Source organism: Lithobates pipiens, unplaced genomic scaffold (genome assembly GCF_037356315.1).
Source record: "Lithobates pipiens isolate NorthernLeopardFrog02 unplaced genomic scaffold, aLitPip1_a1.2 Scaffold_8, whole genome shotgun sequence".
Classification (NCBI taxonomy): Eukaryota; Metazoa; Chordata; class Amphibia; order Anura; family Ranidae; genus Lithobates; species Lithobates pipiens.
In genome coordinates, this window is record NW_027507903.1 from 297,519,280 (window position 1) to 297,544,455 (window position 25,176).

Sequence of the window (25,176 nt, forward strand, 5' to 3'; positions counted from 1 at the left end):
CAGCCCTAGCAAATCACGTGCATTCCCTGGCATGCCCTGGCCCCTTCCTGTCTCTGCCTGCGTCCAGTCCAAGACTCCGGGAGTGTAGTGGAGGGTAAACTGCTTGTCCCACTGAAAGTAAGCTGGCTCTTTTCAGGCTCTCAGTCAGTTCTTCTCTCTGTGTGCTCAAAACTAGTTGCAACTTGCACTGTCTCACTCTTGCAGCCACTCCAGCCAGCACCCAGCCACCAGCCTCAGCCAATCACAGGATGCGTCCCCTGGCATGCCCTGTCTCTGCCTGCTCCTGAGACTCCTGAGAGTTGTAGTTTGCTGCATTGCTCAGTTCCACCTACCACTACCAGGAACTTGAGTGCAGTCTGGACTACAACTCCCAGAATGTAGCGTAGCAGCCAGCCAATCGGCAGCCACCGCAGCTGACTTTTGCCATCTACAGGAAAAAAAAAATAGCAGACAGGCAGCGCTGCCGTTTTGAATATAAGCTAGGCGACCTGAGGGAAATTTCCACCCTTCCCCCTGGCCCAACCCTCCCCTGCCCTCAGCTTTTTTAGCAAGGCAGTGGTCATCTTGTAGGTGTGTTTGGGGTCGTCATCATGTTGAAATACTGCCCTGCGGCGCCGTCTCCGAAGAGAGGCGATCATGCTCTGCTTCAGTATGTCACAGTACATGTTGGCACTCATGGTTCCCTCAATGAATTGTAGCTCTCCAGTGCCGGCAGCACTTATGCAGCCCTAGACCATGACACTCCCACCACCATGCTTGACTGTAGGCAAGACACACTTGTCTTTGTGCTCCTTACCTGGTTGCCACCACACACTCTTGACACCATCTGAACCAAATACATTTATCTTGGTCTCATCAGACTAAGGACATGGTTCCAGTAATCCATGTCCTTAGTCTGCTTGTCTTCAGCAAACTGTTTGTGGGCTTTCTTGTGCATCATCTTTGTTAGAATCTGAAGTAACTGATCAATTCAATCAATTATTATTATCATCAGTTATGTATTCCTTTGTCTAGTCCCTATAGTTCAGCTAAGCCTCAAATACACCAAGCACATGCTATTGATAATATCACAATACTATCACCATTGGCTATGAAATCAATACACGGTCTAAGATCAATTAAATCTCATTTATTTCCCAAGGAAATAAGAAAACGTGCATCAATTACCAATAGAAGTTACAATAATACATAGCATACAATCAAAGTACAATATAAGCCTTATACTTATCGACCTTCGCAGCTAAGCCTCATGATGGAAGTGAGAGAGACCTCATTGTTGGGAAGAAGGCACCCAGGTATTATTTAGGACATAGGCGAGTTTGTTTCTTTGTCCTAAAGAATACCGGTGTAGTGTTAGTCATGGAACTAGAGGGCTCCTTGAATCTAACCGTAGGTAGAGGTGCATGGTATACAATGGGCATGATCTCTGAAATCCAGGCACAGGGGTGGAATTGTGTGGGTTTGGTAATTGTTGTAAACTTATATGTGTAGTTAAGCGATATTTATCTAGAAGGGTCTCCCATTTGTCTATGCAAGTTGAGGGACGATTTGACAGTAAGCTCTCTGTGTACAAATTGGAGACGTTGCTGCCAAGTCAGAGCCCTGCAACGCCGCTGCGAGCAAGCCTGCCTAATCCCGACCCGTATTTACAGTAAAAGGTTATAGGAGGTTGGGAGCAGGGTGCGTAATACATATATATGCATATATATTATGGTAATAAGTTGATTTATGTTTGTGGTAGAGTGTGACCTATGGGTATTGTAGGCTAATAATATGGGCAAGAAAGGCCCTCCTCAAGACTCTGGGTCTGAAAGCTGGGTGATATGTTGCTCTGAATGGGTGCTGGTGAATGGTGAATGAATGGGCACCCCTTGCCTGTACTGCCGTCCTGAAGATACCCAAGATGCAGAATGGTGACATGGAAGCTGTCGCTGAAGAATGGGGGAGATGTGTCACTCAGTGGCAAAGCGGCACGTGTTGGGAAACATCACATGGTAAAACAATTATGGACTGCTCCATAGGACCTGTTTCTGCACACGTTGAAAACCCAGCGTGGTAAGACAATTGTGTACTGTTCCATGAGAGATGTCTCTGGAGCGCTCGTTGAAAACAACCACGCGTTACACAAGCTAAGGACTGTGCCACAGGTACTGGTTCAGAAGCACATGTTGGGGAACTACACACGTTAAGACAGTTATGGACTGTTCAATAGGAGCCGTGTCTAAAGAAGGGTGGTGTGCGCCTTTTAGGCGCAAAGCGGAATATGTTGGAATCAAACAGGAATTAATATTATACATCTACACAGCTGTTTGTACAGCCGAACTCAGCCATATTGATGCCATGCAGTCTCACATTTTTAAAAGCAAGGAATGTGACACCAAGACACAATTTGAATAGCAGAATGAGTTCTATTCAGCCCACCTGGAATGTACTGAACTTCAAAGACATTGATGACGAAGACGGCCCAGGGCACATCGACTGCAATACTGGCCACAGAAGCCAAGTATGGCAGGACAGTCAGTAATTTTAGGAGGGCTGTCATGTGAACACTGATTGGTCCAAGCAAATGGGACTGGCAGTAGGGTGTGGTATGGCTGAGGTATGTTTAACAAAAAGGGTTGCAACAATGAGGTCTCTCTCACTTCCATCATGAGGCTTAGCTGCGAAGGTCGATAAGTATAAGGCTTATATTGTACTTTGATTGTATGCTATGTATTATTGTAACTTCTATTGGTACTTGATGCACGTTTTCTTATTTCCTTGGGAAATAAATGAGATTTAATTGATCTTAGACCGTGTATTGATTTCATAGCCAATTATCACGTACCTTCTAGTAGCGAGCCCGGATTGCGGAGAGAGGCCTCCTTTACGACTCCCACTACCGGTTTCCTGGCAATGTAACAGGGAACACAGGAGTAAGGAGGGGTACAGGTGACTGGCAGGATCAACAGATGGGTAGGATGGGTAGGCGAGGTTCAGTGGAGCAGGTAATCACAGTGAAGGGATCAGCAGGTAGTTTATAGCAGATACACAGTTCAAAGGAGCAGGTAACTTGGCAATAAGCAGTGCAGGAAAGCAGGCCACTTGTAGCAGGTGAACAGTGTAATATACACAAGTGCTTGCAGCAGATAAACAGTCAATATAAGCAGGCACTAGGAGCAGATGGACAGTGCAATACTAGCAGGTTACTTGTAGCAGATGACACAGTTCAGTATAAGCAGGTGACTTGCAGCAGATAGGTAGTTCAATATGAGCAGGCACTTATAGCAGATGAACAGTTCAATACTAACAGATTACTTGTAGCAGATGACACAGTTCAGTATAAGCAGGTGACTTGCAGCAGATAGGTAGTTCAATATGAGCAGGCACTTATAGCAGATGAACAGTTCAATACTAACAGATCACTTGTAGCAGATGACACAGTTCAGTATAAGCAGGTGACTTGCAGCAGATAGGTAGTTCAATATGAGCAGGCACTTATAGCAGATGAACAGTTCAGTATAAGCAGGTTACCCCTTTTAGCAGACGGATGGTCAGAGCAAGCCGGATCGGATACCAGACAGGAACGAAGTACAAGGGAACAGGCAGGAGAATAGTCACAACAAGCCGAGGTCGGGTGCAGGCGGATAGCAGATAGGTCACAGGCAGGCCGGGTCAAACAGGAACAAACAATACGGATCAGGTCTCACAGATATAACGCTGTAGAGCAGACAGCAAAGACTGTTGGCAAGAGGCTGGTTTAAATAGGCCGTTTGGCGCCAATACGGACGCACGCACACGCGACCGTGCGCGTGCCCGCGCACGCGCACCTGTGTACGAACGTAAGGGCGTTCGTACGATCGTGCGTACCCGCGACGATCGTACATCAGAAGACCTGGAGGACAATCTCTTCGTGAGATTTTCATGACACCAATGGTAATAGTATTGTGATATTATCAATAACATGTGCTTGGCGTATTTGAGGCTTAGCTGAACTATAGGGACTAGACAAAGGAATACATAACTGATGATAATAATAATTGATTGAATTGATCAGTTACTTCAGAATCATTCCTTCTTGGACGACAGCCATGCAGACAAATTTGATGCAGTGTGTGGCGTATGGTTTGACCACTGACAGACTGATCCCCCTACTACTTCAACCTCTGCAGCAATGCTGGCAGCACTCATATGTCTATTTCCCAAGGATCACCTCTGAATATGATGCTGAGCACGTGCACTCGACTTCTTTGGTCAACCAATACGAGGACCATTCTGAGTGGAACCTGTCTTATTAAACCCCTGTATGGTCTTGGCCACCGTGCTGCAGCTCAGTTTCAGGGTCTTGGCAATCTTCTTATAGCCTAGGCCATCTTTCTGTAGAGCAATAATAAATATATACAAAAATGTGAAGGGCGTACTCACTTTTGTGAGACACTGTAGATGTATATATATATATAGAGAGAGATATAGAGAGAGAGAGACAAACACACTATATCACAAAAGTGAGCACTACCCTCACATTTTTGTAAATATTTTATTATATCTTTTCATGTGACAACACTGAAGAAATGACACTGTGCTGCAATGTAAAGTAGTGAGTGTACAGCTTGTATAACAGTGTAAATTTGCTGTCCCCTCAAAATAACTCAACACACAGCCATTAATGTCTAAACCACTGTCAACAAAAGTGAGTACACCCCAAGTGAAAATGTCCAAATTGGGCCCAAATTGTCAATATTTTGTGTGCCCACCATTATATTCAAGCACTGCCTTAACCCTCCAAGGCATGGGGTTCACCAGAGCTTCACAGTTTGCCTCTGGAGTCCTCCTTCACTCCTCCATGACGACATCATGGATCTGGTGGATGTCAGAGACCTTTTACTCCTCCACCTTCCATTTGAGGATGCCTTACAGATGCTCAATAGGGTTTAGGTCTGGAGACATGCTTGGCCAGTCCGTCACCTTTACCCTCAGCTTCTTTAGCAAGGCAGCGGTCTTCTTGGAGGTGTGTTTGCGGTCATGATCCTGTTGGAATACTGCCCTGTGGCCCAGTCTCTGAAGGGAGGGGATCCTGCTTTGCTTCAGTATGTCACAGTACATGTTGGCATTCATGGTTCCCTCAATGTAGCTAACCAGTGTCAGCAGCACACATGAAGCCCCAGACCATGACACTCCCACTACCATACTTGACTGTAGGCAAGACACACTTGTCTTTGTACTTCTCATCTGGTTGTCGCCACACACACTTGACACCATCTGAACCAAATAATTTTATCTTGGTCTCATGAGACCACAGGACATAGTTCCAGTAATCCATGTTCTTAGTCTGTTTGTCTTCAGCAAACTGTTTGCAGGCTTTCTTGTGTATCATCTTTAGAAGAGGCTTCCTTCTGGAACAACAGCCATGCAGATCAGTGTGCAGTGTATGGTCTGAGCACTGACAGGCTGACCCCCCCACCTCTTCAACATCTTCAGCAGTGCTGGCAGAACTCATACGTCTATTTCCCAAGGACAAACTCTGGATATGACGCTGAGCATGTGCACTCAACATCTTTGGTCGACCGTGGCGAGGCCTGTCCTGAGTGGAACCTGTCCTGTTAAACCGCTGCATGGTCTTGCCCACCGTGCTGCAGCTCAGTTTCACGGTCTTGAGAGCGATAACACCAAATTTACCACACCTGCTCCCCATTCACACCTGAGACCTTGTAGCACTAATGAGCCACGTGACACCAGGGAGAGAAAATGGCTAATTGGGCCCAATTTGGACAGTTTCATTGTTGCCAGTAGGGATGAGCTTCGTGTTCGAGTCGAACGTACGTTCGACTCGAACATTGGCTGTTCGGCCGTTTGGCGAATTCCGAACGTTTGGGCCGTTCGCGCCAAAATTCGAGTGGCGCGCGCGGACCACAATGCACTGCGGTGGCGCAGTGCATTGCTGCCCCATGATTGGCCAAGCATGCACTGTGACCCCGCATGCTTGGCCAATCGCAGCGCCAGCAGCGAGGAGAGCCATGATTGGCCACAGGCATCCTGCCTGTGGCCAATCATAGCTCAGGCTGTGTAGTGCACGCCCCACACTATATAAGGCCGCCTTTGAGGCGGCCTCGTGTAGTGTGTTAGCATCTGAAGCAGTGGGTGTACTGTGTACCTTCAACACAGTACACACCGATCGTTTTTGGCTGATTTCCTATCTTGCTGCTGTGTAGTGGTTGTTGTCTGTGCCCTGACCGCAGTATACACCACTATATTCACCTCACCTATATAGCTAGTGATCTAGCTTTAACCACTTAACAACTGCCCATTGCCGATTAACGGCTTCAGGGTGGCTGTTTAACTCTGAGAGGCCGTTAATTAACGGCCTCCCAGAATTCTGCTCTCGCGCGCCCCCTGGGGCGCGCACTCGAGCGCATCCGTGACCGCCGGGTCCACAGGACCCGGCGCATCACGGATCACGGTAAACGGCCGCTCGTCGCGGCCGTTTACCACGTGATCGCTCCGTCAAATGACGGAGTGATCACTTGTAAACAAACCTCCCGGTCGGTACAGCGGAGGGGAAAGAGATCGGTGTCAGCAGCGATGTGGGCTGCATCTGCAGTGCCCACATCGCTGCTCACCGAATTTAACCCCTCAATTCCCTGCCAATACTCTGCAATACCAGTGCATACTCTGCAGTACCCTGCCATTACTCTGCAGTACCCCGCCATTACTCTGCAGTACCCCGCCATTACTCTGCAGTGCAGTACCCTGCCATTACTCTGCAGTACCCTGCCATTACTCTGCAGTACCCCCCATTACTCTGCAGTACCCTGCCATTACTCTGCAGTACCCTGCCATTACTCTGCAGTACCCCCCATTACTCTGCAGTACCCCCCAATACTCTGCAGTACCCGCCATTACTCTGCAGTACCCCGCCATTACTCTGCAGTGCAGTACCCTGCCATTACTCTGCAGTACCCCCCATAACTCTGCAGTAACCCCCATTACTCTGCAGTACCCTGCCATTACTCTGGAGTACCCCCCAATACTCTGCAATACCCTGCCATAAATTGCCATACCCAGCCATACTCGGAGATACCCAGCCATACTCGGTGATACCCTGAAATACCCAGCCATAGACGCCCCCCCACCCCTCACCGCCCTCCGGTGCTTCTACCAACTCGCCAGTACGATCAAAGCCAGAATCTTTTTTTTATTTTTTATTTCAGGCTTCCCAGCCTAGAGGTGAGATGTGGGGTCATATTGACCCCCAGATGTCACTGTAAAGAGGACCTGTCACCCCATATTCCTATTACAAGGGATGTTTACATTCCTTGTAATAGGAATAAAAGTGATCAAAAATATATTTTTGGGGAAAAAAATGTCAAACTAAAATAAATAAAGTAAAATGAATAAAAAAAAAAAAAAAAAAAATTTAAAGCGCCCATATCCCCATGTGCTCGCATGCAGAAGCGAACGCATGCGTAAGCCCCGCCCACATATGAAAACGGTGTTCAAACCACACATGTGAGGTATCGCCGAGAACGTTAGAGCGAGAGCAATAATTCTAGTCCTAGACCTCCTCTGCAACTCAAAACATGTAACCAGTAAAAAAAAAATAAAGCGTCGCCTATGGGGATTTTTTAAGTAGCGACGTTTGGCGCCATTCCACGGGCATGTGCAATTTTGAAGAGTGACATGTTTGATATCTATTTACTCAGCATAACTTCATCTTTCACTTTATGCAAACATTGGGCTAACTGTACTGTTTTTTTTGTTTGTTTTTTAAGCACAAAACTGTTTTTTCCCCCCAAAAAACGCGTTTGAAAAATTGCTGCGCAAATACCGTGTGAGATAAAAATTTGCAACGACCACCATTGTATTCTCCAGGGTCTTTTGCTAAAAAAAAATATATATATATAATGTTTTGGGGTTCTCTGTAATTTTGTAGCAAATAAATGATGATTTTTACATGTAGGAGAGAAATGTCAGAATTGGCCTGGGTGCTCCAGAACGCCTGATGGCGCTCCCTGCATGTTGGGCCTCTGTATGTGGCCACGCTGTGTAAAAGTCTCACACATGTGGTATCGCCGTACTCGGGAGTAATAGCAGAATGTGTTTTGGGGTGTAATTTGTGGTATGCATATGCTGTGTGTGTGAAATAACCTAATAATATGACAATTTTGTGGAAAAAAAAAAAGGAAATAGGCCGTCAGTACTTCAGGTGTGATCAATTTTCAGAAATTGGCACCATAGCTTGTGGACTCTATAACTTTCACAAAGACCAAATAATATCCACCAATTTGTACTTATTTTTACCAAAGATATGTAGTAGTATGAATTTTGGCCAAAATTTATGAAGAAAAAATTACTAATCTGCTAAATTTTATAACAGAAACGAAGAAAAATTAATTTTTTCGCAGAATTTTCGGTCTTTTTTCTTTTATAGCACAAAAAATAAAAAACTGAGAGGTGATTAAATACCACCAAAAGAAAGCTCTATTTGTGTGAAAAAAGGACAAACATTTCCTATAGGTCCAGTGACTGAGTAATTGTCATTAAAAATGTGAGGGCACCGAAAGCTGAAAATTGGTCTGGTTATTAAGGGTGTTTAAGTGCCCAGTGGTCAAGTGGTTAATAATAGAGCTTGCAGTCAGTAGTGTTAGGAGATAGTGCGTGCTGTCTGCGTGCTCTGTACCCAGTACATACCGCTATAATATAGGGCAGGCCCCTACTTTCAAACATCCAACTTACAAACATCTCCTACTTGCAAACGCAAGGAGACAGCAGCAAGTGAGATGAAAAAAGATGGACGACAAAACAAATTATACAGGGGTGATAACCCTTCCCTATGTTTTCCAAAAAGCTTAAAAATAGTTTATTTGACTGGAGCTACACTTTAAAAATGTACCGGTTGAAAATTACAAACAGATTCAACTTAACACAACAAACCTACACAGTCCCTGTCTTGTTTGCACCGCCTGTATACTGCTGTTCTGAGTATATAGGGCCTGGGGGCCACACGCATTTCCTTTTTTTAATATGGGTACGGGGTTCCCCTTAATATGCGTACAAGACCCAAATAGGCTGGTAATGGGCAGGGAGGGCTACCCATGCCATTTTTCACAATGATTTTCAACCATATTGCAGGAACCAGATATAACATTAAAACCGCAAGCAGTTTTAAATGGTGTTATTTCCGTTTAATGTCATTTTGTGCAGGGACTGTTCTAAACACGGGAAACACGTGGCACTTCACAGGCATACTACAGACACCCCCCAGGCACCATATTTAAAGGAATATTTCACCTTTTTTTTTTCACTTTAATCGTCATTAAAATCAGTGCTCCCGCCAAAACGGCCGTTTTTAAAACTTTTTTTTGCAGTGACCCATGTCCCCTGAGGCAGGAGGCAGGTCCCCAAACCCTTTTTAGGACACTATCTTGCATATTAGCTGTTAAAATTAGCACTTTCCATTTCGAACGTTCGAGTCCCATAGACTTCAATGGGGTTCTAACGTTCGTAACGAACGCGGGGGGTCGTTCGCAAGTTCTGGTGCGAACCGAACCGGGGGGTGTTCGGCTCATCCCTAGTTGCCAGCGGTTTAGACATTAATGGCTGTGTGTTGAGTTATTTTGAGGGGACAGCAAATGTACACTGATATACAATATGTACACACATTACTTTACATTGTAGCAAAGTGTAATTTCTTCAGTGTTGTCACATAAAAAGATATAATAAAAATTTTACAAAAATGTGAGGGGTGTACTCACTTTTATATGAGATACTGTGTGTGTGTATATATATATATATATATATATATATATATATATATATATATATATAAATAAATGCGTTAGTCATGCGAATTTACAGTGCATGAAATGTCGCACTCCATTTGCTTCAATGGAACCGTTCAAATTGTTGCGGCTCAAATCGCAGCGACTTTAAATAAGGTTCCTGTACTACTTTTTTGCATGTTCATTGCAACTTGCATTGACTTCTGCTAGCAAGCCACAATGAAACCACGCACGCAATGACTGGCGGCTTCAAAATCATGCTGAAGTAGCACACTTTCAAAGCTGCACTAGTGTGAACCAGGGCTAAAAGTCTCCTCTTTCATCATAGCTGAGCATTGCATACAGTTCATACAGAAATAAACCTTAGCGTCCAGGACCAAAAAATGTGTGTTAAATATTAGTTAAATATGCATATACATTCACAAACACAAGCACATATACCACATACAAATGTATGTGGTACTCTGTGCCTCTTTTGTAACTATGGTAACTGTTACCAAGAAAAAAAAAACTGTGCTTGGGAATTTTTTTCTCCGCCTTGGAGATGAGACACATGGGCATGGCAACTTAAGATTACAGGAAACCCATAAATAAATATTGCTAAAAAAAAAACATTCCATGTGTCTATTATTCATAAATGCATATATATATGATATCTGTACAAGTAACATCAAAAACAGTTCTACCTAAGCTGCCCTTACGCTAATAGATTTTCAAAGGAACATTTGTTTGGAACAATCGTATGAAAATCTGTATGAAAATTCTCAGTGCATTTTTGATGTATGTCATTTAAAATACTTTAAACTTAGTCTGCTTTTACCATTTGGTTTTGGAAGGAAAGGACAAAAAAACACATTCAGAGTTAGAAATTCCCTTTCCATCCCGCTTTTCTTGTCACTGCGGTTACAACCAAATGTTGATTTGAACCCACGAATGATTAAAATATTGAACAAACATTCTTAAAATGAAAAATTCTCAACAAAATTCTACTAGTATATGGCTAGCTTAAGGAGTCAGGATTGCATACTTAGTTTAAAAATATTTGTCAGACTGGTCTATGACGGATGGGTTGACTAGAGCAAATATTGAGCACAAAGGCCTCTTTAACTCCTATAGGGAAAGAGAGCCTTGACTGATGGGGATATGGCCAGGTGCTGGACAATTTAGGTGTATGGTCGGGATTGGTCAAACTATGGGCGATGGGCTGTGCCAGAGCTCAGAAAAGTTAAAAGTTATTGCCCCAGGGAATTATGGGCCTTTTAGAAGAACGTGGCTGGGAGAGCTGCCCACCCTTACGCCCCTTTTTTCTTTTTGGTATGTCACAGCTTGCTGCGATTTCTTGACTTTGCCAGCAGTAATGTTGCTGTAATGGGCTAAGCCCTTGATATAAAATTGGAAGTAGGCTGTCTGTCCCGCACTTATGGACAGACCTCCCCTTTTGGAATTGCATGCTCAGAGTGCAACTGTGACTGGCACTTGTTTAAAGTGTTAATATGTTATGTGTTGCAATTTAACCACTTCAATACAGGGCACTTAAACACCTTCCTGCCCAGACCAATTTTGAGCTTTCAGCGCTGTCGCACTTTGAATGACAATTGCGTGGTCATGCTACACTGTACCCAAATGAAATTTTTATCATTTTTTTCCCACAAATAGAGCTTTCTTTTGGTGGTATTTGATCACCTCTACGGTTTTTATTTTTTGCGCTACAAATAAAAAAATACCGAAAATTTTGAAAAAAAAAATGTTTTTTTTTGTTTCAGTTTCAAAACTTTGTAAATAAGTAAGTTTTCGCCTTCACTGATGGGCACTGATGGGGCTACACTGATGGGCACTGATAAGGTGGCACTGATGGGCACCAATGTGGCACCAATGAAGTGGCACTGATAGGCGGCACGGATGGGTGGCACGGATGGGCGACACGGATGGGCGACACGGATGGGCAACACGGATGGGCAACACGGACGGACACTGATAGGTGGCACAAATTGGCACTGATAGCTGGCACGGTTGGGCGGCACGGATGGGCATGGATAGGCGGCACAGGTGGGCATGGATAGGCGGCACAGGTGGGCATGGATAGGCGGCACAGGTGGGCATAGATAGGCGGCACAGGTGGGCACTCATAGGCGGCACAGGTGGGCACTCATAGGCGGCACAGGTGGGCACTCAGGCGGCACAGGTGGGCACTCAGGCGGCACAGGTGGGCACTCATAGGCGGCACAGGTGGGCACTCATAGGCGGCATCGGTGTTATAGTAATGGATGCCAATCAGTGCCAAACAATAATGCATGCCAATCAGTGATGCCCATTGTGGGCACTGATTGGCATGCATTATTGTTTGGCACTGATTGGCACCCATTGTGCTGACTGGCATCCCTGGTGGTCTAGGGAGGATTATGGATTTTATTACCTTTTCCCTGGTGGTCTAGTGGTGTCTCTGGTGGTCCAGTGTGGGCATCCTCGGGGGGGCTGTGCTGATAATCGATCAGCACAGACCCCCCCTGTCAGAGGAGCAGCCGATCGCCTCTCCTCTACTCGCGTCTGACAGACACGAGTGAGGGAAAGCCGATCACCGGCTCTTCCCGTTTACACTGTGATCAGCCGTGATTGGACACGGCTGATCACATGGTAAAAGAGTCTCCGTCGGAGACTCTTTACCGAGATCGTAGTTGCCGGGTGTCAGACTGACACCCCACAACAACGATCGCCGCGATGCGCGCCCCCGGGGGCGCGCAGCGGCTCATAATCCTAATCACGTCATATGATGTCCGGTTAGGATTATGAAACCACTTTGCCGCCGTCAATTCCCTATAGGGCGGGCGGCAAGTGGTTAAATAAAGCTGTGGCATTGCCCTTCCCAACCTAATGATTGTGTTATCTGTTTACTATATTTGAGATTTAATATCTCTCAGATATGATTTGGCTTAAGTGAGAGTTCTTTGACCATGAGTGAAAGCTTTAACACAATAACAAAAATGTACTGGTATATAGTAAAGTAGGCCTAGACTAATACACAGCAATCTATCTAATTGCACAGGAAAAGGGTAAAAATCATGGATTACATGAAGAAATACAGAGTATATTAATTAAAACCATGATCTACAAACAGTAGGACAGAAAAGACATAAGATAAACATATTTAGTTCCAAAAGTTGCCAGGCTATGACCCACAAAGGTTCCATTTGGGTGACCGCTCCACCAGAGAGTGTGTGTTTCCCTCCTCTAGGCTGTGTATATCATTACAGGCTGATGCCTCATTGGTTGGCATGGCGTGGCTCTGATTAGTGAGTATGTGTAGAACAATGAGGTTTGGGTCCCATTGTTTGTATACACAAGCTTAGGCACTGAATTGTTTGTCTAACAGACACTTCTGTGAAGCTATGTCACACTCCCTCCATGGATACAAGCTAAATTAAATATATTCATAATTACAATATTTTACAGTTATTAATAAAGATTTCACACAAACTCAAAAGGCAACAGTTGTAAGTGTGTTTTATTAAATGGGGTGAGGGGGCAAGGATGTGGAGGGTTTATCCCATTATGTATAGTTTATTAGGTAGCCCACTGTGCGTCAGCATTCATGGGGTCAAGCTTAGAAATGTCCTACTATGCAAGACACTTATTTTGTTCATATGAAATTGTGATGGTTCTTTTTACAGAAAAATAATAACTTTTTGTTCCCACTGAACAGAAAGAACTATGCCTGAATTGTGAATAATATTTTCAGCAGACCTTAGAACAGCCTCTCTCAACCTTTTCAACACAGAGGAACCCTTGAACTAGTTCTCCAGTCTCGGGAAACCCTGCTAAAAATTTGAAATCTACAACTCATGATACATTAGTGTTATGGTCAGTGGGAACAATGCTCTTTACACATGTGGTCAATGGGAAGAATTACCTCCTTACAGCTATCTAAAAAGATCAATGGTGTCATTGGGAACTTATCTGAGAGGCGGAAATTGCTCAATGCTGAAGGAACCCCTAGCAACCTCTAGAGGAACCCTAGGGTTCCACAAAACCCTAGTTGAGAATCACTGCCTTAGAAGATCATTATCTTCTATAGCAGAATCCATTTTGCTATAATCCTCTGCATACAATAACAAGGGTTTCTGATGTCAATTACGCTTGTTATTGCCATACATAACTAGATTTTTTTTTTCAGCCTGAAGGCTGAACAAAAAAAATAAATATTACAGATTCCCCTATCCATGCTGAACAATGCAAATGGTACTGCATCTTTTGTATTCTGACGGTTGGAGCAAGCAAACAGAATCTCCTCTTCTGCCAGTTAAGGTACAAATGATCATTATTTTTAAAGTGGCTGTAAAAGATTCGTTTTTTTTTTCACCCTAATGCATTCGCTGCATTAGGATAAAAAACCTGCATGGTCAACTCTGGCCCCCTTCCCCCCAAATACTTACTAGAGTCCAATCTCCAGCGGTGTGCCTATCGCTGCCCTCTCTCTCTCTCCCTCTCTCTCCCTCTCTCTCCCTCTCCCTCTCCCACTCCCTCTCCCTCTCTCTCCCTCTCTCTCCCTCTCTCTCTCTCTCTCTCTCGTCAATGGACAGAAGTGGGATACATTGGATTATGCTGCTGTCAGTCAAATCCTGTGAGGAGATCGGAGGGTGGGGCTAAGCCACCAAGTGTGTGTAGCAGCTTGCTATGGGGGCAGACACACAGATGGCACAAGTGGAGGACTCCAGAAGAGGCGGTCTGGGGCTGTTCTGCGCAAAAGCCTTTTTTTTCCCACAAATAGAGCTTTCTTTTGGTGGTATTTGATCGCCTCTGCGGTTTTTATTTTTTGCGCTATAAACAAAAAAATAGGATTTTATAATACAGCTTACCTGTAAAAGCCTTTTCTTCAGACTACATCACGGGACACAGTAGCTCATTACATAGTGGGTTATATAGGCACCTCTGGTGATTGGACATTGGTTAACCCCAATTAAGGAGAATTCCTCCCCTATATAACCCCTCCCATATGGGAGGCACCTCAGTTTTGTAGCAAAACAATAGGAAACCACGTAAAACCAAGAGGGGGCGGGAGCCCTGTGTCCCGTGATGTACTCTCAAGAAAAGGATTTTACGGGTAAGCTGTATATAAAAATCCTATTTTCTTGATCATACATCACGGGACACAGGAGCTCATTACATAGTGGGATGTCCCAAAGCAATGCTCAGATTGAGGGGAGGGAGACACAGATCATAATTATAGACCGCCATGGACCGGAGGACCTAAACCGCAGCCTGCAGTACACTGCGCCCAAAGGCGATATCCTCTTGCCCTCTGACATCCACCTGATAGAATCTGGTGAATGTGTGGACTGATGACCAAGTTGCAGCCTTACAGATCTGAGCCAGGGAGGCCTGGTGATGCACTGCCCAAGAAGCACTTACATCCCTAGTAGAGTGCGCTTTCACTTGAAAAGGAGGGATTTTCCCTTTAACACTATAGGCCTGAGAAATAATCTGTCTAATCCACCTTGAGAGAGTGGATTTTGATGCCGCCTGGCCCTTCCTAGGGCCTTCCGGCAAAATAAATAAGCAATCAGTTTTCCTTATCTGAGCAGTTGCTTGAAGATAGATACTGATTGCCCTAACCACATCCAAAGTGTGCAAAGATTCTTCTTCTGCGGACTGTGGGTCCGGAAAAAAGGATGGTAGGATTAATCTTGATTCAAATGGAATCCCGAAACCACCTTAGGTAGAATGGACCTGTTGGGACGCGGTCCTTATGAACAATTAGATACGGCTCTTTGCTGGAGAGAGCTGCTAGTTCTGACACTCTTCTAGCCGTGGATATGGCTACCAAGAAAACCAATTTTTTGGTCAAAAGAACTAATGAAGCCAGATGCAAAGGTTCAAAAGGTTGCCCCTGCAAAGCCGAGAGAACCAAATTCAGATCCCATGGGCATACGGGAGGTTTGACTGGCGGCCTTATCTGCATAGCCCCCTGGATGAAAGCCCGCACCAGGGAATGCGATGCAAGTGGCTTCTGAAAAAACACTGACAAGGCCGAAATCTGCACCTTGATAGTGCTTACGGCCAAATTAATTTCTAGGCCTGACTGGAGGAAGGCCAAGATCCTGCTAATGACATACTTTCACACCAGGAAATATATGCCCTCCAGATTTTGTAGTAAATAAGCCTGGAGGCCGGCTTTCTGGCATTAACCAGAGTAGAAAGGACTGGCCCTGAAAGCGCACGGTCTCTCAGAATGTGGGTCTCAGGAGCCAAACCGTCAAATTCAGACTGTGTAAAGCAGAATGGTAAATTGGACCCTGTGAGAGCAGATCTGTCTGGAGAGGGAGGATCCACGGCCTGCCTACTGCCAACTTCATGATCTCTGCGTACCACGGTCGCCTGGGCCAAGCCGGGGCTACCAAAAGAACCAATTTTGTCTCCCTCTTGACTCTTCCCAGGAACCGCGACAGAAGCGGGCACAGGGGGAAGGCATAAATCAGATTGTACTGATCCCAGGGAATTGTCAGAGCATCTGACCCCTGAGCAAGTGTATCTCTTGTACTTGACACGAATTTGTCCAGTTTTCTGTTGAACCTGGACGCAAACAGATCTACGTCTGGAGTACCCCACCTGCGACATATGTCCCAAAACACGTCGGGGTGCAGAGCCCATTCTCCTGGGCACAGCTGCTGGCGGCTCAGAAAATCCGCCTGCCAATTTTCCACTCCTGGAAGGAAGACTGCAGAAAGGCATGGAACATGCTTTTCTGCCCAGACAAGTATGCGATTCACCTCTTTTTGCGCAACCAGACTCCAGGTACCGCTCTGGTGATTGATATAGGCCACTGCTGTGGCATTGTCGGACTGAAACCGAACAGGGAGACCCCGTAGTCTGGAAGACCAGTTTATGAGAGCCATATAAACTGCCCGGATCTTCAAGACATTTATGGGCAATAGCTTCTCGATCGCAGACCATTTCCCCTGCGAGCACGTCTCCTCTAACACTGCTCCCCAGCCTATCAGGCTGGCATCTGTCGTAATAACCTTCCATGGAAGAGGATAGACGCATAGGAAGATCCAAGGATTGGGGCTTCCTGTTCCAAGCCGCAAGGATGCATCTTTGCAGAGGCCTTGAGTGGAACTGGGCGAATGGAACGGCCTCGAAGGAGGCGACCATTTTCCCTAACAGTCTCATGCAGAACCAAATGGGGGAAGATCTCCTGCCCAGAATTAGGCGCACCAGATCCCCAATGGCCAAGGCTTTTGGCCTTGGAAGAAACACCTTGCCCTGAGCGGTGTCGATAAACATACCCAGGTATTCCAACCTGGTAGCAGGCTGTAGGAACGACTTTTCTAGGTTTATAATCCAACCTAGGCATTCCAGGTGTTCTAGCGTTCTGGTAACACTGTGGTTCAGGAACACTACTGTTTTCTCCATGAGAAGCAAGTCGTCTAGATAAGCCATGACGGCTATACCCTGAGCTCTTAGGTTTGCCAAGAGAGGGTCCAGAATCTTTGTGAAGACTCGAGGGGCCGTAGCGAGCCCGAACGGCAAGGCCACAAATTGAAAATGGCGCCGCTCTACCGCGAACCTTAGATACTTTTGGTGTGCGGGAAAAATTGGCACATGGAGATATGCATCCTTGATGTCTATTGATGCCATAAACTCTCCCTCTTGCAGGGAGGAGACCACAGTGTGAATTGACTGCATTCGGAAGGACCGGATGCGTAAAAATCCTTCAGATCCAGGATAGGCCTGACACTAGGGATGAGCTTCGTGTTCGAGTCGAACGTACGTTCGACTCGAACATTGGCTGTTCGTCCGTTCGGCGAAATCCGAACTCTTGGTCCGTTCGCGTCAAAATTCGTGTGGCGCTCACGGCCCACAATGCACTGCGATGGCGCAGTGCATTGCTGGCTCATGATTGGCCAAGCATGCACTGTGACCCCGCATGCTTGGCCAATCGCAGCGCCAGCAGCGAGGAGAGCCATGATTGGCCACAGGCAGGATGCCTGTGGCCAATCATAGCTCAGGCTGTGTAGTGCACGCCCCACACTATATAAGGCCGCCATTGAGGCGGCCTCGTGTAGTGTGTTGGCATCTGAAGCAGTGGGTGTTCTGTGTACCTTCAACACAGTACACACCGATCGTTTTTGGCTGATTTCCTATCTTGCTCTTGTGTAGTGGTTATTGTCTGTGCCCTGACCGCAGTATACACCACTATATTCACCTCCCCTATATAGCTAGTGATCTATCTTTAATAATAGAGCTTGCAGTCAGTAGTGTTAGGAGATAGTGCGTGCTGTCTGCGTGCTCTGTACCCAGTACATACCGCTATAATCCACCTACATAGCTCTTCTCTATTTGAGCCCACTTGCCATCTGCAGGAGTTATTGGAAGTTGTGTGTGCCTCCAGCACAGCACAGTATACATCTGTATATACCCCTTTATCTCTGCTGTTTTCTGGTTATTGTCTGCGTGCCCTGACCGCAGTATACACCGCGATATTCACCTCACCTATATAGCTAGTGATCTATCTTTAATTATAGAGCTTGCAGTCAGTAGTGTTAGGAGATAGTGCGTGCTGTCTGCGTGCTCTGTACCCAGTACATACCGCTATAATCCACCTACATAGCTGTTCTCTATTTGAGCCCAATTGCCATCTGCAGGAGTTATTGGAAGTTGTGTGTGCCTCCAGCACAGCACAGTATACATCTGTATATACCCCTTTATCTCTGCTGTTTTCTGGTTATTGTCTGCGTGCCCTGACTGCAGTATACACCGCAATATTCACCTCAGCCTAAGGCCCAATTTTTCTTCCCCTGTTTAACAGGGGCGTTTAAGTACAATTTTTGATGCAATGCTTTGCAGCAGGGCTAATTCCAGCAAAAAAACTAGAGTATATGGAAGAGGTTGCAGTGTGGTGGCACCAGCAGCAGTGCCTAAGGCCAAATTTTTCTGCCCCTGTTTAACAGGGACATGTAATTACAATTCTAGATATAATATTTCACAGGAGGGCCCCTTCCTGTGCCCACCCAGAGTAACGGGGAGGACTTATAGTGTTGTGGCACCAGCACCACAACCACCAAAGGTCAATTTTTCTACCACTGTTCAACAATGGCATGTAATTACAATTCTTGATATAATCGTTCACAGCAGGGCGCTCCAGCGCCCACCAAGAGTTACTTTCAGGGCTTACAATGTTGTGGCAAAACCAACACCTTGTTCCGCCATTTCTGCAGAGCATATAGGGCAGGCCCCTACTTTCAAACATCCAACTTACAAACATCTCCTACTTGCAAACGCAAGGAGACAGCAGCAAGTGAGATGAAAAAAGATGGACGACAAAACTAATTATACAGGGGTGATAACCCTTCCCTATGTTTTCCAAAAAGCTTAAAAATAGTTTTTTTGACTGGAGCTACACTTTAAAAATGTACCAGTTGAAAATTACAAACAGATTCAACTTAACACAACAAACCTACACAGTCCCTGTCTTATTTGCACCGCCTGTATACTGCTGTTCAGAGTATATAGGGCCTGGGGGCCACACGCATTTCCTTTTTTTAATATGGGTACGGGGTTCCCCTTAATATGCGTACAAGACCCAAATAGGCTGGTAATGGGCAGGGAGGGCTACCCATGCCATTTTTCTCAATGATTTTCAACCATATTGCAGGAACCAGATATAACATTAAAACCGCAAGCAGTTTTAAATGGTGTTATTTCCGTTTAATGTAATTTTGTGCAGGGACTGTTCTAAACACGGGAAACACGTGGCACTTCACAGGCATACTACAGACACCCCCCAGGCACCATATTTAAAGGAATATTTCACTTTCATTGTCAGTAAAATCAGTGCTCCCGCCAAAACGGCCATTTTTAAAAACATTTTAGGCATTGACCCATGTCCCCTGGGGCAGGAGGCAGGTCCCCAAACCCTTTTTAGGACAGTATCTTGCATATTAGCCGTTAAAATTAGCACTTTCCATTTCGAACGTTCGAGTCCCATAGACTTCAATGGGGTTCTAACGTTCGTAACGAACGTGGGGTCCGTTCGAAAGTTCTGGTACGAACCGAACCGGGGGGTGTTCGGCTCATCCCTATCTGAAACTTCCATTTGGCTTCGGAATGATGAAGAGATTCGAGTAAAACCCTGAACCCTGTTCTTTTGGGTCCACTTCTACTATCACCCCCTGGCATAGTAAGTGATCTAAGGCCAGAAATAGCGTGTTTTGCTTTACTGGGTCCCTGGGGATCCTTGACCTTAGAAAGCGAGAAGGTGGAATCTCCTGAAACTCTAGCTTGTAGCCCAGAGATACCGAAGAGATCACCCACTTGTCCTGGATCTCTTCCCGCCAGGCTTCCGCAAACTGCCGGAGCCTTCCCCCCACTCGACCGAGCGGGGGCGCCCCTTCACAAGGAAGCTTTTGGGCTCTGCTTGGCAGGCTTTCGCCCCCAAGTCTTTTTCTGCCCCTGGGCCCGGCCCTGAGCCTTTCCTGTAGAAGAGGGTTGAGAAGGCCGTCGCCACTGCTTAGAGCTTGATGCTCCGGGAGAGAGAGAACGCCTAAATGATGGACGTCTGCTCCTTTTGACTGGAAGGAGAGTAGATTTGCCCCCTGAAATTTTTTGGACGAATTTGTCTAATTCTTCTCCAAACAAACGTTCCCCTTTCAAAGGGGAACCCAATCAAATGCTTCTTGCATGATAGCTCAGCTGCCCAATTCTTTAGCCATAGGGCCCTTCGCATGTGTACCAACAGGAGAGACAAACGAGATGCTTGTTGGACAGAATCCAAAATCGCATCAATCATGAAACACAGAATCTGAGGTATTTCTGCATAATTCTCCACTTCCTCACTGGGAAGGAGGCCAAGCATCTGCTTAACCTGTTCCTTGAGGAACTGACACAACCCCACGGCTGCGACTGTAGGTTGCACTACAGCGGCAGTCAAGGAAAAGGAGGCTTTTGATAATGTTTCCAACTTCTTATCAGTTGTATCTTTAAATACCTGAGCATTATCCAACGGACAGGTCAGGTTTTTATTCACGCAAGAAACAGTCGCATCGACAGATGGGACCCCCCATTTCTTGGTGAAACTTTTCTCCAGAGGATATTGCATAGAAAACCTTTTAGGAGGAGCAAACAGTTTATCGGGATGTCCCCAATCCTCATACAACAATTTATCCATTAAGGAATGAATTGGAAAGAAAAAAGCAGTCTGTGGGACTTTCCTGACTCCCAGGGAAGAAACAGAGGACGCAGCGACTTCAGCAGCAGGCATTCTGAATGTGGTATGCACCAAATCAGTATAATACCTGTTTTCTGAGCGCCTGGGAGGAGGGGACTCTCTCCTCTTCCTCTGATTTCTCTGACTGATCAAGATCCCTGTCCCAAGATAGGGATCTCCCCTCATTGTCAGAGGTGTCATCTGAAAGAGGAATCTCAGCAGAGGGAGGGGATCTACCCCTTTTCCTGCTATCTTTCAGGGAAGCAGAAATAAAATTCATGATTCTTCCTTCAAAACCCTCCAATGTAGCCCTAAGGGAGTCCTCAGTGGCGTATACCGGGGCTGAGACATTAGGAGAGGCTGCAAAACCTGACAGGGGCACTGACTCATCCTGTGAGGCTGGCTCCAGTCTTGCGGGGGGGATGGTAACTTACAGGCATTTTTAGAACCCCTGGACCTAGGCGGTGATTTACCAGTGCCCTTGTTACCTCCCCCAGAGACCCTCTTACGAGGAGACATAGTCCTAAGCTACAAAGCAGAGGTACTAGTACAAAGTGCAATCACTGTTGTGCTTAAAGTCTCACAATAAATATATATGCTTAAACTGCACAACCTGATGCTTACACACTTACAGCCCCCTGACGCTCTGGGCTTTTTAAAACTGCCGCCTGGCGCCTGCGCAGTACAGCGCCGTGCACACCAACGTGCACGGCTCACAACCACACTCCCCCTCCTACATCAGCCCGGGAGCGCGCTCGGCGCGCGCGCGTGAACGAGTACCACCAGAATCCAGGGGGGAAAGGGAATCTCCATCAGAGCTGCGTGGGACCCCCAGACTACGTGGGACCCCGTATTACCTTTATTGTGGCAGGGATTTCAGTGGAGACGTGAGACCTCTGGAGAACCAGGCTTCACTGAGCGTGTGTACTGAAAGGCATGTAAGTATGCATCAGGCTGCTCTTACTCCCTCTAGTGGTGGAAACCAGGTAAGACATACTACTACTCAAATTAAGAAATCCATAATATAATTATATATAGGATTAACTTCCCTTACCTGTCCTCGCCGCAGGAATTGCTGAAAACAGACAGATCCCAGCCTTCACCCATCACAGAGTTGTGCCAAACTTCAGGTTTTTTTGGGGTTCTCAGAAGAACCTCCTACCTGGACCTTGTAAAAGACTCTTCCAGAAACTTTCGTGCCACTATGTAAATAGTACACCAAGTCTGGTTTTCCCAGAGCCCAGTCTTCCAATAGGAGAGGACTTACAGGCAAAACCTTGTTTCTTCGGGCGACGAGGCCCGGTTACCATACCATCTTCGGAGTAAAAATATCAGCCCGAGATATGGATCCGGTTTGTTGTAGCCCTTAGGCCCCCGCAGGGACCTGCACAGAGCTTTCTTCATAGCACATGTTTTACGTGACCAACCACCATAGACACTGGCAAAAAAACTGAGGTGCCTGCCATATGGGAGGGGTTATATAGGGGAGGAATTCTCCTTAATTAGGGGTTAACCAGTGTCCAATCACCAGAGGTGCCTATATAACCCACTATGTAATGAGCTCCTGTGTCCTGTGATGTATGATCAAGAAAAGACAATTTTGAAAAAAAAAAAATATTTTTAACTTTTTTCTATAATAAATATTCCCCCCCCCCCCCAAAAAAAAATTCCCACAGTTTAGGCCAATATGTATTCTTCTACATATTTTTGGTTAAAAAAAAATTGCATTAAGCGTATATTGATTGGTTTGCGCAAAATTAATAGCGTCTACAGAATAAAGTTTTATGGCATTTTTATTATTCATTTTTTATTAGTAATGGTGGCGATCTGCGATTTTTATTGGGACTTCGACATTATGGCGGACACATCAGACACTTTTGACACTATCTTGGGACCATTGTCATTTATACATGCAAATAACCGGCATTCATATGTAAATAGTGGCGGCATTCATAAGTAAATAGCTGCGACCAGCGGTATTGATATGTAAATAAAGGCAGCATTCATAAGTAGATCATGCCCCCCTGCAGTGAGCAGTATTACTGTACAGTAATACTAGCAACCAATTAACAAGCAGAAATCATTTGCTGTAACCTCTAGCAACTAATCAGTGAGCCGTAATGTGTGTTGTAACCTTTAGCAACCAGTCAGTAAGCAGTAATGATATGCTGTAACCGCTGGTAACCAATCGCAATTGCTGCCTGATCTGATATAGTAACTTGATTTTCCGTTTTATTGTATGTCTCAGAGCAGGTGGAGAGTAAAATTGCATGGGGGGACCCAAGAAATTTTTTGCCCAATTTCCAATCAATATTAAAGACGGAAAAAAGGAAAAAACTGCGCTATGATAAAAATATTATACTAATCATCCACAATGGAACTTTGATCAGCTGCGGCTTGACTGTATTACATAATTACAGAAAAAAAAACATGGAAAATTGAGTAAGCTGCACTAAATCATAAACCCACATAGAATTCAATGAAGTAAAAAACATTAGACAAAATTTCAATAATAATTTGCAAAATTAGGCCTATTACCCCTAGTCCTAAAGAATCAGCGGCACGACTTGCAGCGCGACTCACAGATGCGACCTGCACACGACCTCAGCGGCGACTTGCAAAACGACTTCTGTATAGAAGTCAATGCAAGTCGCCTGAAGTCGCCCCAAAAATAGTACAGGAACCTTTTTTCTTGTAAAACCTTTTAATATAACTCAAATATAAAAACAAAAATGCACTTACAACGCAAAAGGGAAAGATCAGCCTTAAGTCTGATGCGCCGGCCAGACGCAAACGGACAAACTTTTCGTTCCTGGATACAATTCCTCCGTAAGGGGTGACGTCAGTGCATCGCGTCACCCCTTACGAAGGAATTGTACGAAGGAATTGATCTTTCCTTTGTGCTTTGTAAGTCCATTTTTGTTTTTATATTTGAGTTATATTAAAAGGTTTTACACTATTGGAGCTTCATTTCTTTTGCATGGAATTGGCACATATGACCTAATATATGGGAGATAACTAAAGATACTTGTTTGACAACCTGGTCATGATATCGGTGGAGGGAGGAGAACAGCTGAGACCCTTTTGAAGTGGGAGATATCTATTGTTACATACTGTTGGTGACCCTCTGTAGTGGGGGGTCATGAAATTCTGGTAAGGAGTAATTTTGGCTGTATGGTGGTGGATCAAGCACTTGCTACACAGTAGAAGATTTGACGATTTCATCTATATTGGACTCTGTTGGAATTTAAATGTTTATATAATTACACATTGGGTGTTCACTATTTTGTTTTATATTTTTTGGTTTTTCTTCTTTTTTCGTTGTTCACTGTGATCAATTATCCTATAACCCTTATTCTTTAGGACTGGGGGTAATAGGCCTAATTTTGCACATTATTATTGAAATTTTGTCTAATGTTTTTTACTTCATTGAATTTTATGTGGGTTTATGATTTAGCACAGCTTACTCAATTTTCCAAATATTAAAGCCGGCCCTTGGTATGTTAGTCATCAGAACCATAGGTGACCTTTTCTTATTTGCATGACTCGCAAAATAAAAACTTTCTTGTATGAAAGTTGAACCTTTTTACTTGTACAGAAAATAAAGCTGTCCATTTTAGGATGTACCTTGGCACGTCCCTCTCTCCTCCATTAAATATATAATCTTCACCAAATTAAAGCTATCACTGACTCTTTCACACCATAACACAGCTTTCATACCAGATTGGTAGATTTGCCTTTCTATGGTGGGAGTCTATTTGGAGCCTCTCTGGACGACATTATTAAGGACATTAAGGGGGGGGAAGTACTTTTCTCCCACAGTCCAGAAGGGGCAAAGAGCCCCATCATAGGCAGGGCCCCTCTTTTTCCGCTCACAAGTGTCTTTTTCATCCGTTCTGCGGGCAAGCGTTCCCAGCCCAACAAGGCTCCCACGTATGGGCAAAAGCGTCCTTAGCATCACAAGCCAAACCAGCCTGCGGACAAGGCCTTTTCCGCATTAAGGTTTACCCCCACCCCACTTACAGGTGGGGGGGTCGCCTTCGGTGGTTTGCAGATTGGTGGACTTCTCTTCTTTCCGACCAGTGGGTCTGTGAACTAATTTTTTCCGGTTACAAGGTAAAGTTTCTTTCTTGTCCGCCAGACAGGTTTTTTCCCTCCAATCTTCATCTTCTCCCGTCTCGTCGGCAGGCTTTGTTTGGGGCGGTGCAGCACTTGCTA